A 13,680-nucleotide genomic window follows, 5' to 3' on the forward strand; every position below is an offset into this window, starting at 1 on the left:
GATACTGTTGACTGGACACATTCCTTCTGTGGTTTTCCCTCAAGACCAAAAGTGATCAAATTGCTTGCTCTGTTTTTGCAGATTTCTCGAGAAATGGTCATCCAAACAACTCAACACTAGATTTCCTTGGTTAGCAATAAACTCGCCAATTGCGAAGTTGATCAGATGCCAAGATGTTCAAAGGACAAAGACTTATTTCAGTTTAGTTAGTTACAATCTTACTGTTGTTAAAATCCCGGTTGTCTTGGCATATGCGAAAGATTGTGTTGGCCCTGGGTGCCATAATGTTTGGATTCATTGGTGGCAGTGCTGCCGGCCAAAAATATGTCTGTGTCCATTCTTTTGCAAGCTTGTCTTCATTTTTGTGGAAGTATACTTTGAGGTTTTGGTTATAAACCGCAACGCTGCACCTGAAACATCGATCCGCTTCTGCTTGTCGGCCCGATATTGACTCTGAGCTTCAGCTAATCAATGAGCTGATTAGTGCAGGCAGCAGTATGTACACACTGCTTTAATCAATGCATTACTAAGATGCACATGCACCCACTTTGTGAACTACATGAGACAAATAGTGTCCATTTGTTATGTCTTTGAGAATAATCTTCAAATTATATACTGTTGGTTTTAAGGAGTTGGTTTGTTGTTTTCTTTTTGACAAACTAAGATCAGGGTTATGTTGCCTCTAATAATCAATCAGATAATCAATGTCTTCCCTTCAATGATAATACTCCATCGCTAAGATCATTCGTTGAGTCTTTTAAGTCATTCAGGGTCACATGGGGCAGCGTCTTATTGCATGAACAACAAATAGGCAAAGAAGTATGTGTTATTGCCCCAGTTCAACCATGAGTTTTATGGTGTACATCAATAACACTCGTCGTGGAGACATTTGGAGAACTCTTCTAGTCCAGTATATTTCCGTTATTTGCCTCCAAAATATTTTCAGTGAATTACCGCCAAGTAGGCCTATAGACAGTTTGTCTGGCCAATGACGGTTGGTTTTAGGACAGCGACACTGTGAGGAGGTCAGTGAGTGGGGCAGATTGAACAGATGGACTCTTCAAGTAGCAATTTTGTGGCGCTGAAGTCTTGAGTCTGGTGCGAAGTCTTTGTTAAGCCATGTTCATAAAGACAACAGCACCGCGTGAAAAAAAAAACGCACTAAATCATTTTACTGGGACGGCTGACTTGGCTCAGCAGGGGTGCCAATGCAGATGGCGCCTACAAAGAAATGCGAAAGTGTTTGACTTGGCAAACACATTTCGGCATTACCAAGTGCACATTCCCGGTGGATTACTTTGTAACATGAACACAGTATTTCCACTCTTTTATTTTTAGAGTTTTATATTGGTTGTGTATCGCTTCAACGCCTAATTTAAAGTTATGACCTAAAAGTTAACTTTGACTGCTTGGATTATATGTCTGACCGGTACCAGAAACTGCATACCAACATGAACACTGCTCTTGCATTGCTTCAATATACGTCTGGTTTCTATGGTAAACTATAATCTCGCATTGTATCCTTGTGAGATGAAACTGATTTTGAGCAACCAGCCCTAGTTTGCTATCATGTCATTTAGTTAACACCAGCTACAATACACAAATGTAACTTTTTATTCAGAAATGAACTCGCTTTTCTCTGTTGGTGTAACCCAAATCAAAGTGTTGTTGATTGATATTGCAATTGGCTGTTGCACAAACTGCATCACTTTTGATTGGCTTTTGCATGAACCGTGTTGAAGATAAGTTTGTCAAGCAAAGGCTGATCTGGATAGCAACTCCTGAAATATTATGATACCTATTATGTATTACAGATTATTGTCATTCTGACGGGAGTTCTTAGTAGTAGTGCTCTCTTCACAAGTTTCCCAGCACATTAAACAATAGTAAGAATCCACTATTGTCCTGAAGTGGCTGGCACAAGGACACAATGCATTGAGAGAAGTTGGATCGCCTAAACGTAGCTGTGTGTTTGAGCACAGGCAGAAGAGAACCGGGCACTTGACTAGTTCACGGTCCATCTCATTGCCAAGTGTCTTTGGCTCTCTCAAGCTTTGTCATTGTGCAGACAAACATTCAAGTGCCATGTTTGGTCACCCGGAGAACAAACCAGCCCATTCATTAAGCCCAATCACCCGAGGGTAGATTAAAGGCTTCATTGCAAATAAAATGCCTTTAAAACTCCCCCTATTTTTTTTCCAAGATCTCCCCCCTGTCTTTTCTTTCTATTCATTTTCTTGAGCTTTGGTGTAAGACAAGGAGGTGGCAAGGAGCCATAGTTTGGCTGCTGGGGAGCTGAAACGTGAATGCCAAGCTCTCAAAGTCCTCAGCAGAGAGATGGGATTTTAGAGTTGGAATGTGGGGGGTTTGGCTCGGCATGAAAAAGATTGGACACATTGGCAGTCGCTGATTCCATGGCCTCCTAGCTTGATACCCTGCTGGGCTCCAAATATGGCAAACAGGGTGTTCAAACTGGAAATAATTTGAGCATACTGCAGACAAACAGAACTGCGAAAGGGACTTTTTTAATGTGTAATTTAATATTTAAAAAATCAAAGCAGTTTTTCCTATTACTAACCAAAATGTAATGGAATTTATAGACATTTTCCTGGAAAAAACAACAACAGCGAGGAATAGACAGTCGAAGAACTGCACTTCTAGCAACAGCAGCTAGCAACCAAAGGAGAGTGTTACCTACAACTACTCATACAACTCAGATAAACGGCTCTGGGCACAGTCTTAAAGGTTTGTGCCTTAAAAACAACATGCCCTCTCCTTTACTTTACCTGTACGTCATTCTCACACCGTTTCACTTCATTTTAGCTCAGCGCCAGTAGCTCCAGGTACCCAACTGTCACATGCATTCAGGAGCACCATCCTCTCCACTTGTCAGGACGGATAGAGGATGGAGTGTGTAGAATCCATAATGAGAAAAGGAGTGACTGAGGATGTTATGAAGTGCGAATACGTCCATGACTGCAGCAGTAATGGCTACCTCAAACGGTTTATGTTGGCTCGCCTAGAAGTGAATAATGAAACATTTAATCCGTCTTCAAGGAAAAGGTCAATGCACTGCCACGACTGCTGGAAATCTAATCTACAAAAGATAAGCATAATGTGGTCCGGGCCTTATGAATAAAGTAAAACAATTCCTCAAAACATGTTAAAACCTCATAACATCATCAGTGTGTGATTATTAAAACACTTCCTCACTCTCTTTGGCTTGCAAAACCATCATTAAAATGCATGAAACAGGAATTGCCATTTGTCTATATGACAGGGTTGTTTTTCAGAGTTTCTGGAGGGGAAAATACAATTTCGATGATTCATAGGTTTTAGTCCACCGCCGAGATATGTCTTGCATTTAAGTAAGTTGTAGATTACCGCGGCTCAATCGGCCAAATAGACATCCCATTGATTGCATCAACAGCTCAATCAATTTGACATCATTTTACAATATTCAGAGCTGTGTGTGTTTGTGTGGTGACTTTCATGAACACTTTGCAGAGACCATTGCAACAGTCTGAAAATACAGAGCAAGCATTTACAAAAATAACCTGCTAAAGAGGAATGCAGATAAACACACATGTTCACTATAAACCTCTGTGTTCAGCATGCAGCCTGGTTTTATAATTGATAACAGTGTATACACTTCTGTATTATTCATTGACCATGTCAGTTGCAATTCACTTCAGACACATTGCATTGCAGTGGGAGGATGTTAAATGCTCGAAGCTCACAGAAATGCATGCAGACCTGAGGGAATTGAATGTGAACTGTACTGTTTTGCAGAGAGTGGGTACATATTTGCATTAAAACCCAGTAGCTCTAATCAGGGAAGGAATTTAATGAAGAAGAATGCATTCAAAACTGAATAATTCCACAAAACACATCAATAGAGTGAAATATAATGAGAAGCGTATCGTATTGTCAATCAAAGTTGTTGCTTTAAATGAGAAGATATGCTTGTGCATTCAAAACATTGCTTATATTAGTAGGCGTTATAAACTGTATACAGCTCTTAGAAGAATCCTAAAGAGTCTGTATCTCTTAGTATTGAGTATATGCATCTTATGTTTGTTTACTCCGAGGTCACCAACGAGAATAACAAGGTATACAAACGAGGCCCATTATACTGACAAACTGAACATTTAGCATTATGATTTATTTACTTCAAATGTGGAACATTGGCTTCCATTATATGCACAGAAGTCCAAACAAGCAATTTGCCATTGGCTCATGTACACAAAGAACACAGAATAAATTGGGTAATATGTTGGCATACATAAACAAAGGGCTTCTGGGTACTTGCAGGATACAGCTAAAAGCTAGTGGGAAAATCACGCAGGATAGAAAGAAATGTCATTTGGTTGAACTGTGTTTCAAACAAAATACTCAAACACACTTCACCATGTAAATATATGACCCAATGAATTATTCACAGGTACAAATGCATTGCAATCAGATTGTTTAGTTTAAGTGAAAGCTGTGGACAAATCACATTTAAGTACATTAAAAGTGTGAAAAACCTCTGAAGTACAGTGGGGCAAAAAAGTATTTAGTCAGCCACCAATTGTGCAAGTTCTCGCACTTAAAAAGATGAGAGAGGCCTGTAATTTTCATCCTAGGTACACTTCAACTATGAGAGACAGAATGGGGGGAAAGAATCCAGGAAATCACATTGTAGGATTTTTAATTAATGAATTGGTAAATTCCTCGGTAAAATAAGTATTTGGTCACCTACAAACAAACAAGATTTCTGGCTCTCACAGACCTGTAACTTCTTCTTTAAGAGCCTCCTCTGTCCTCCACTTGTTAACTGTATGAATGGCACTTGTTTGAACTCGTTATCAGTATAAAAGACACCTCAAACAGTCACACTCCAAACTCCACTATGGCCAAGACCAAAGAGCTGTCAAAGGACACCAGAAACAAAATTGTAGACCTGCACCAGGCTGGGAAGACTGAATCTGCAATAGGTAAGCAGCTTGGTGTGAAGAAATCAACTGTGGGAGCAATTAATAGAAAATGGAAGACATACAAGACCACTGATAATCTCCCTCGATCTGGGTCTCCAGATCTCAACCCCATAGAAAATCTTTGGAGGGAGTTGAAAGTCCGTGTTGCCCAGCGACAGCCCCAAAACATCACTGCTCTAGAGGAGATCTGCATGGAGGAATGTGCCAAAATACCAGCAACAGTGTGTGAAAACCTTGTGAAGACTTACAGAAAACGTTTGACCTCTGTCATTGCCAACAAAGGGTATATAACAAAGTATTGAGATGAACTTTTGTTTTTGACCAAATACTTATTTCCCACTATCATTTGCAAATAAATTCTTTAAAAATCAGACAATGTGATTTTCTGGATTTTTTTTTTTTCTCATTTTTCTCTCTCATAGTTGAGGTATACCTAGGATGAAAAGTACAGGCCTCTCTCATCTTTTTAAGTGGGAGAACTTGCACAATTGGTGGCTGACTAAATACTTTTTTGCCCCACTGTATAGTATGAAGGCATAACATCCCTATGTTGAAGTTATTTTGTGTATACTTATACAACAAACTATTGCATTTCATTGTTTCCATTTGAACAATGGTTGTTCGTCTCTACTTACAGTTAAATCAAACTCTTGCATACTTTGAATGAGGAATGTTGAGGTCCTTACTATCATATACAAAGCCAACCAAGAGTCAACACATGTAGAAAAACCCGGTTTCAAACTGAAGACAAAGCTGTGCAGAAGCTGCGGTGAGACAATGACAGCAGCAGAGACGTGCATACAACTCCCACGCTTGGACCACATGGAGCAATCAAGCCCCCGAAACACCCCCACCCGCTCCCATCCCAACCCACTCCGCCCCTCCGATGGATAACATCCCATTGTGCATGTGCTGCGAGGAAGAAAAAGAGAACAGACCCTAAACCCATTGCCTCTAAAGGAATGGTCCCAATGAAAGTGAATTAAGCAACAAAGGAGGCACTTACATTGAAGAGCCTCACATGGTCCTCCGACAGAAAGGAAGAGAAGCGTGCAAAGATTCCAGTCGGAGAGAAACAACAGTGAGTAACCTTGAAAAGAGGCAGAGAGTGCTGGAGAAAGTGAGAAGAGCAGAGAGGGAGGGATGGAAAAGCAAGGTGAGAGTGAACGCGCAGAGGCATGCATCCACACACCCCGCGTGCTCGCAAATCAAAACACTTAGGATCTTTTCTTACATCTCCCCTCCTCCTCGTGTGCAGCCTCGCCAGCCCCCCCCCCCCCCCCCCCCCTCCGCCCACCAACCCGTGCTTTCGGGTTTGGCTTGTCATGTGTTCAGGCTCAGGCAAGCGTGAAGCGGGCAGAGGGAAACCAGCGCTGCAAGTGCTTTGTCCAGCGGTTGGGAAACTCATGCTCACAATACGTGGAACATTGAGCTTTTTTTGGACCTTTCCGTGAGTTTGATCCAGAGCAGATGGACGGACAGGCAGGAGATGATATCCAGAATGTTGGCTTTTCAATCTCACCTTCCTGGGATGTCATCCTTGAAAATAAAAATAAAATCATCTCCTGTGGAAAATGTTTATAAATCTCTTTCACAGGCATGTTTCCAAAAACGACTTTACGTCTGACGTTCCCAAACTGCAGATGCGTTGCTGCAATTCAATTAACTAAAGAGCTCTTGCTGTGCAACCATTTGCTGAATACACCAACAATTACAGTCCTTATGTATATGTTCTCTCTCACTAAAGTGATGATGCAAGCTGTTTCCATGTTGTGTAATGTTTGCATTTCCCCCTGCTTTGAGTTGCTTTTAGTTTGTAGTTGTCACCAAATCATTTAGTATTTGACTTACCAAGAGCTTGTGTTTATATGTGCTCAAAATGTATGTCCAAATCATGGTTTATCTTACCAACAAGACAAAGTAAGGGTTAACATGCAATGTGTGGGCTTGAATGATTGACAGGTGTCTCAGTCTGTCGCACTCAACTGTGGCATTCACCCCACCCAGCTTTCAAATGTATTTTAGTAGCTCCAGCGAAGATGGTGAGAACAGATGAACCCAAACCCACGCTTCACAACATTTAAACTTCAAAACTGTCAAAACTTCAAAACATTTCTCCACACTCTGTGGCAGAAATCTGTGTTTCGACTCACACTGCCCTCCACCTGATGTCTATGACGAAAAAAAGGGGCCTGAGGCTGAACATCGACACACAGATTCATCCACACTAACCACGGCAAAGTCATGAAATGAAACCGAAGACGATTGCATGAATGAGCATCCTTTTCTTTCTGGTTCGCGTCGTTTTACGGTCATTATACAGCATCACAAATGTGTCTGGAGAGGAATGCGTTGGGCTAAATTATCCAGATTAACCCATGTTGTGCTTCAGGAGAGCTATTGGGACCCCCCTGCTGTCAGCGGTTAGGATTTGAATGACCTAAGCTGTTCCAACAGCCCCTAACAACCTCATCAGCAGCTCAGTCTGGCCCCAGCAGGGAGCCTAAGACCTGCTGATGAGGGCGGACAGGCCCAATCATCTGCTGCAGTGCTAGGGAGGGCAAAAAAACAGATTAAAGTGAATATTCAATGTGCCATGCTTTTAAGAGACGACTATTTCATACTGCATAAAGATTACAGAGGATGTCGAGCTGATTCTCGTGTCCATATCTCCTCTCCCTATGGACATGCAGGGAGATAATCTTGAGATGTGCTGGGAAGTGGTAGGATAATCCTAAATCCATCGTTTGGTTTCCATGTGATTTACCTTGGTTATAGATTACGCATGTGCATCTAGCTGCAAGGCAAACTCACTGCACTGTTGTTACACATTGCTTCCATGAAGGTGGTTCTTGTGTGCTGTAAACAATGCTAAAAGAACTGATCATTGAGGGATGTGGGGACAATGTACAGTGGAGCTCCCACGAGGCATTCAAAGACATTTCAAAGCTGTATTGCTTTTGTGTGGGTTGCAGCTGTCTCAGTATTTCCCCAGAGCACAAAGATCATTCCTAATATGTTCCAAGCCAACCTCTGGCCCTTTTATAGTGCTTTCATGGAACATATGACAAAAGACCTGATGTGACTTACATTACTTCAACCTGGAGGTGACCGGGGAATTTGCTTTCCCTCCATCATCTGTGCCTAAGATGTTGTCTCATGTCCAGTTCTCAGGCACAAGAAGTCCGCAGGGCATCCAAGTGAAGTTAAAACTCTCCATATAATCATACCTGAAACATTTCTACACCTATTGTAGGCTGCAAAATCCTAACACCTCTATTTGTATCATGCCATATAGATATCAGCTGGCCCTTATACTGCCGTCAGGTTTTAGTTGTGTGAAATTGCAACATACAAAATGAGAATGTCCCCACTAAGCCAGCCAAATCTGAAAAGGTTGAAAATAGATGTACTTGATGAAGATAGCCTCATAATGTTTTCATTTATGCTTTTTGTATTTATTTTTCTGTTGGCAGGCAGCTTAACCTCAGGGCAGCAGCGACAATTGAGGACGCTGCTAAGGTCATGTCAGAGCGACTGTGCACATGGTGTGTGTTTGTCTTCTAGTGATCATTTTATGCAATTTGACTACATTGTGACAATTCAGTAGTTCTCCAATCTGTGCTACTTGTCACCAATGTAAACTGTAACTCTGGTGCTCCTACAACAAAACACTGAGTCTTAAATCCATCAGATCAAATATACATTCCTGTTTCGTAGCATTGCTATGTTGCCGGTCAAACTTATGAAATACCATGATTATGCCACCAGCCACTAAGAAGCATATTTGAAGGGGAGTACAAACAAACTGCAGTTTAATCACATCTTGTTGAGTTTTATAAAGCTTTACACATATGTGCTGCCCCAAGGTGTAACCTGTCCTCATATAGCATGAGCTAAGTTGGTCTATAACCTCCAAAAGTACTGCACATCAGAGAGAATAATTAATGGCATCAATATGTTCCACAGTGAGTTTATTTCGGAGCAGATTACAGCTGTGCACTGTATACAGTTTGAAAGTGAAGCAAACAGGTCAAGGCTGCTTTTAGGCCGCGTCAGCAGCTTGTTCTCCGCTGAATCTCCACAGGCAGGAGGTCTGGACCAGGAGGGAAACACTCACACGCCCCGTCTGTTGACACATTTAGCCCATCTGTATGGTAGGTGTTGTGGAAATAATTATCATAAGACGCCAATTTGTAACATACAGGACAAACCTCGATGTCTGTTTACCTTCTTTAAGGACACAGGCGGCTTAGCCAATAATGTTATTGTTCCCATTCTGTGACCGGTCAATACTGGGATACAGATGGTCTGTGTTGTGGGTACACTGGGACACTTCCTTCTCTGTATTTCTGGACTCCAAGGTAAAATCTTCGAGGTCATAAGTGTCCGAGGCAAGTAGCTCTGTGTTCCCACACTGTTTAGGCTATCTCCTCAAATATGTTGTTTACTCTCTGCGAAACCAGTTAGATGGGCTGGCAAGAGAGAGGCTCTCCAGAATTGACGTGGCAACTCTACCGTGGAGTCAGAACCTCTGACTCTTGGATTTGTGATGTGAATACTCTGGTACCAACTCCAAATAAATCACAGTGGTTTGACATCAAAGCTCCGACTCTTCCCGTGTCTCCTTCCTGAGTCGGTGACTCCACTGCATGCTACACAGAAGTTTCCTCTACAGTAGGGAAAGGCCAAAAGGCACATTACTGGTATTTGGATCAGTGTTGTCGTCATTATGTCCTGGTTTTTAAGGCCCTTCCATAGTAAACATGTAACAATCTCCACAAAATCCAAAGAGAAAGTGAGAAAACATGATGGAGACGAGTGGCAACCTTTTATAACTAGTATGTTATTAGATTGAGAAATGTAATTTATTTCAATTTCACAGGTTTTGACTGGATTTTCATGAAATATTTGATGAAAACAATCTGTATTGTTCTCTTTCTTCAGCAAAAGAGCCAATGCTACACTGCAGATGTTTTTGTCTTCAGGGCTTGTGGACAATTAAGCTTATATGTTGTTGTCAAATGCATTTACAGTAAAACATACAAGATTTACATGATGCCATTGCCGTGTCAGAGACAAAGGAGCGTCATGGCTGGAGGGCAACAACAAAGGAAGCCAGAAAGCAAATGTTTGCTAATACATTTTTACAAAGAACCGTTTGTCCAAGTTATTGATCAGAGTCCATCTGCGTTGTTATGTAAAAACATCCTTATTTGTTCCCACACACTCTCTGTTTACTCGCTCTCTCCGACGAGGGGTCTCCTTAAATAACTCAGAAGGCCGTGCTAGCCGAGGGATGATGCAGAGCGCAGTAGTTTAAAGGTCCTCGGGGACTCATCATAAAAAATAGAAACATTATCATAGCAAAGGGCGAATGAGATGTCTGTGTTGCCCATGTAACAATGCATGGCTGATTTACTGTATGTGCTCTTAATATTTTATAACCCTATGAATCCAGTGACACAATATTGTTGTATTTATTTGAAAGCCTGGAGGTTTTTAGAGAACATAATTTAATTTAAAGCCATAAATACCCGTAGCACTCCTGTTTTCCTGTTGTGTGTTACATAGATGTGTGTGCATGTGAATGGTCTGCAAAGGTAATAATCTGAAATATCCCTCCAGACGGAGTTTCTAAAGAGAATTGTCTTCATTAACACTTTATAATTAAAGCTAACACATTTACAACCTATGGAAATGTCCACTAGATCTGGTTTGAACAGTGTGTTGTCTGATCACTTGACCTCTTCAGACATCGCTGCTCTCTCATCTCCCTCTGCATTCATTCCTTCAGAGCACTGTAATTCAACCCCACAACACAAACTGGCATTTACGCTCTACATCTCAATGCCCAGGCTTCTGCGGCTTTTCCACTTGCCATATTTCTCGGCATGCATGCATCTGCCTCTTCCCTGAGCCTTCCTGACACGGGGCGAGGCCTCGGGGGCTTTGGAACATGTGTGGGGGGGAAGGGCAAACATGTCATGACCACTTACTCCTCTGTGCCAGCTTCTCGTGCCCAACTCCCTTGACCCATGGCCCGTCTTTAATCATCCTATATGTGCGGTGCTAACAGTAGGCAGCAGGACTCAGCTGTGAGAAGCAAACAAGCCAGCTGACCTGGAAGAAAAATGCCTTTACTGCGAAGGGCCCAGAGGGTTTAAAGGGCACTATATAGTGTTGACACTATCGCTTCCATCAGTGGTGTTTGCTCACCATGCACGGCTGTTTGAAATGTGCAGACACACGAATGCTAGCATTAAAGATGGCTGCAGTTTTTCTGGTTGCCAAAGTTTTTTCTCTACATTAAATCCAGATTTTCTGAAAGTAAGTGGACCCAGAGGACACTTAAAGATCTTTGAGCGTCCCCGTGGCTGTCATTCTCATTAGATAAGGGATTGCACGCTCCGTTTTACAGGGCCATCCTATAGCTTCCCTCCTCCTCCGAGCGTGCGTGGTAATTTAATTAAGTCCACTGACTTTTCCAAAGGGCAAGTGCTAAAACTAACACAATTAATAAAATGGGTGACTTCTCTGCTCTTTGTTGCTCTTTGTTCCCCTTTCCTCATTTGAGTGGCTCAGCACAAATCCCCTCTCGGCCCCCAGACTCCATTGCATTTAGAAAAGTCAAATCTAGCCTTTCCTATTATTATTCATAAAGTTAAAGCACAAATTAAATAGCACATCGAGAGCAAGTTGAGTTTCTCTTTTAGGAATTTATACAAAAGCAGGAATAAGAGATGTGACACAGAAGCAACCTATAGAATCCTATAGAATCTGCACTGTTGCGGCTCCATAGCATGATTTAAATTAATTGGCTCAGTGCTGGTGTAAACACATCCATGTTCCTGTGGGAGTCTACTTATCCTTCTCAAATGTCAGTGGTTAACAGATGATGTCGCTTGCAAAATGGTCGCTCCTCTTTGGGATTTCTCTGTGAAGCCGAGTGTTATTAGCAGTCTGTCTGCGGCGCATAGATGGCTCAGGGGTCCCATAGGACAGTTCAAAGTGTAACGAGGTTAATTAGCACAAATCATGACCTAGACTAAAGAAAACGATGCATAATATACAGCATAAAATGTGTGTGTGATGTGATATTACTTTGAGTCAAACACAATATACTTTTATTATTCTAAGGGTTGCACATGACTTGTTTTATCAGTTTATTTAGCTTTATGTTATATTTTTTGTACACTTATGATCCTAAAATCCAACCCTGATTTAATGAAAAGCATTCTCTCTGACTAATGTCAATTTAACCCGCATGCTATCCATCCTATCAGACATGAATCATCATCGCACAAGAATGTTTCTTTACACCGGAACAAAATAGGAATGCACATTTTGGAATGATCCACAGCCTAACAAGGAAAATATTCCCACTTTGTACTGGACACACATGACATTAATAGTGAAGATCTGGTGCTATTCTCTGCCAAGGCTTAACAGCTGTACATGTGGCTGTTACACACCAAATGACATCAGTATCATGTAAAGTTGAATATAAATCGTGCAAAAGGGAGTTTTCAGAAATTCTAAATCTGTCAATTAAAGCTTAAAGAAATCATGCATAAGGGCGCACATCAACATGGATAAAAATGTGGGCTGCTCATTTATTCAACATAATCCAGTCAGAAATCCCTATTTACACACACACATATACACACACGCTCGTCTATAGGGGTTTTTATAGGATAGGCTCATCACCAGTAGAAGGTCAGCGTCTAAAGCTCTGCTCCCCACGGCGGTAGGAGGAAAGGTTCTAAGGTCAAACGTAGAGCAAGCACCACACATCGAAACAGACAGAAAGTAAGCGCTGTGTGTGTGGGTGGTTAACGTATGTGTGGTCAGTTATTAACACAAGCAATTTGATGTGTGGTCACATGTGGTTAACATTTCATAATTTTGTTCTGCCTGCACGGCTTTCTGCGCTGCACATGTGGCACTGTTGACACTCGGGGTATACCAACAGCTGGGGGATCACCTCATTTGAATTTCAATTAATTATTTAAAACTCTTAAAGGTTGTCGGTTAGCAAACCAATTGAATATTTATAGGTTTAATCATAGGTTTTATTGTACTTTTTATACTACCTTTAAACTATTATGCATCTTATGAGTTCAACTGCACTTCTCTTCATTGCTGTAATAAAAACCATAAAGGTGTTCTGTTAACCCAAAGCACAAAATAGCATTTCTATATTTGCTTTATCATCCGCCTCTAAATTCCCAATTGAGATCATGTTGAGAGCTTTTCGAATAAAAAGGCAAACCACAGCATCCACTTCCCTTCATGTATATTTCATGCTCTCTGATTCTTGTACTGTATTTCTACATCTGAATAAGTCCATATTTTTACTTTTACCAAGCAGGTCCTCTGAACAATGCAGCCTTTGGCTCTTAGGAAGCATTAGGGTCTGTCAGATGAATCGGAAAGATCACGCTTGGAGAGGGAAAGAAAAGCTCTCAAAAGCCATGAAATCTTAAACACTTTTTCAGCTTTTTATTCAGCGAGTGGTGCTAGCACTGAACACATTTGAAGGTCTCACTGAGCGAACAACACGTCACAACACTGTTTGTAGATTGTTTGACTTGTTTTCATATCTGGTGAGAAATTTTGACCGTCAAAAAAGCCCAAAAACTTCAGAAAGTGTGCAAGGACTTTGGTTCAGCCACTTAGAAAGTGTGAACCCAGTGAA

Source organism: Gymnodraco acuticeps, unplaced genomic scaffold, assembly GCF_902827175.1.
Source record: "Gymnodraco acuticeps unplaced genomic scaffold, fGymAcu1.1, whole genome shotgun sequence".
Classification (NCBI taxonomy): Eukaryota; Metazoa; Chordata; class Actinopteri; order Perciformes; family Bathydraconidae; genus Gymnodraco; species Gymnodraco acuticeps.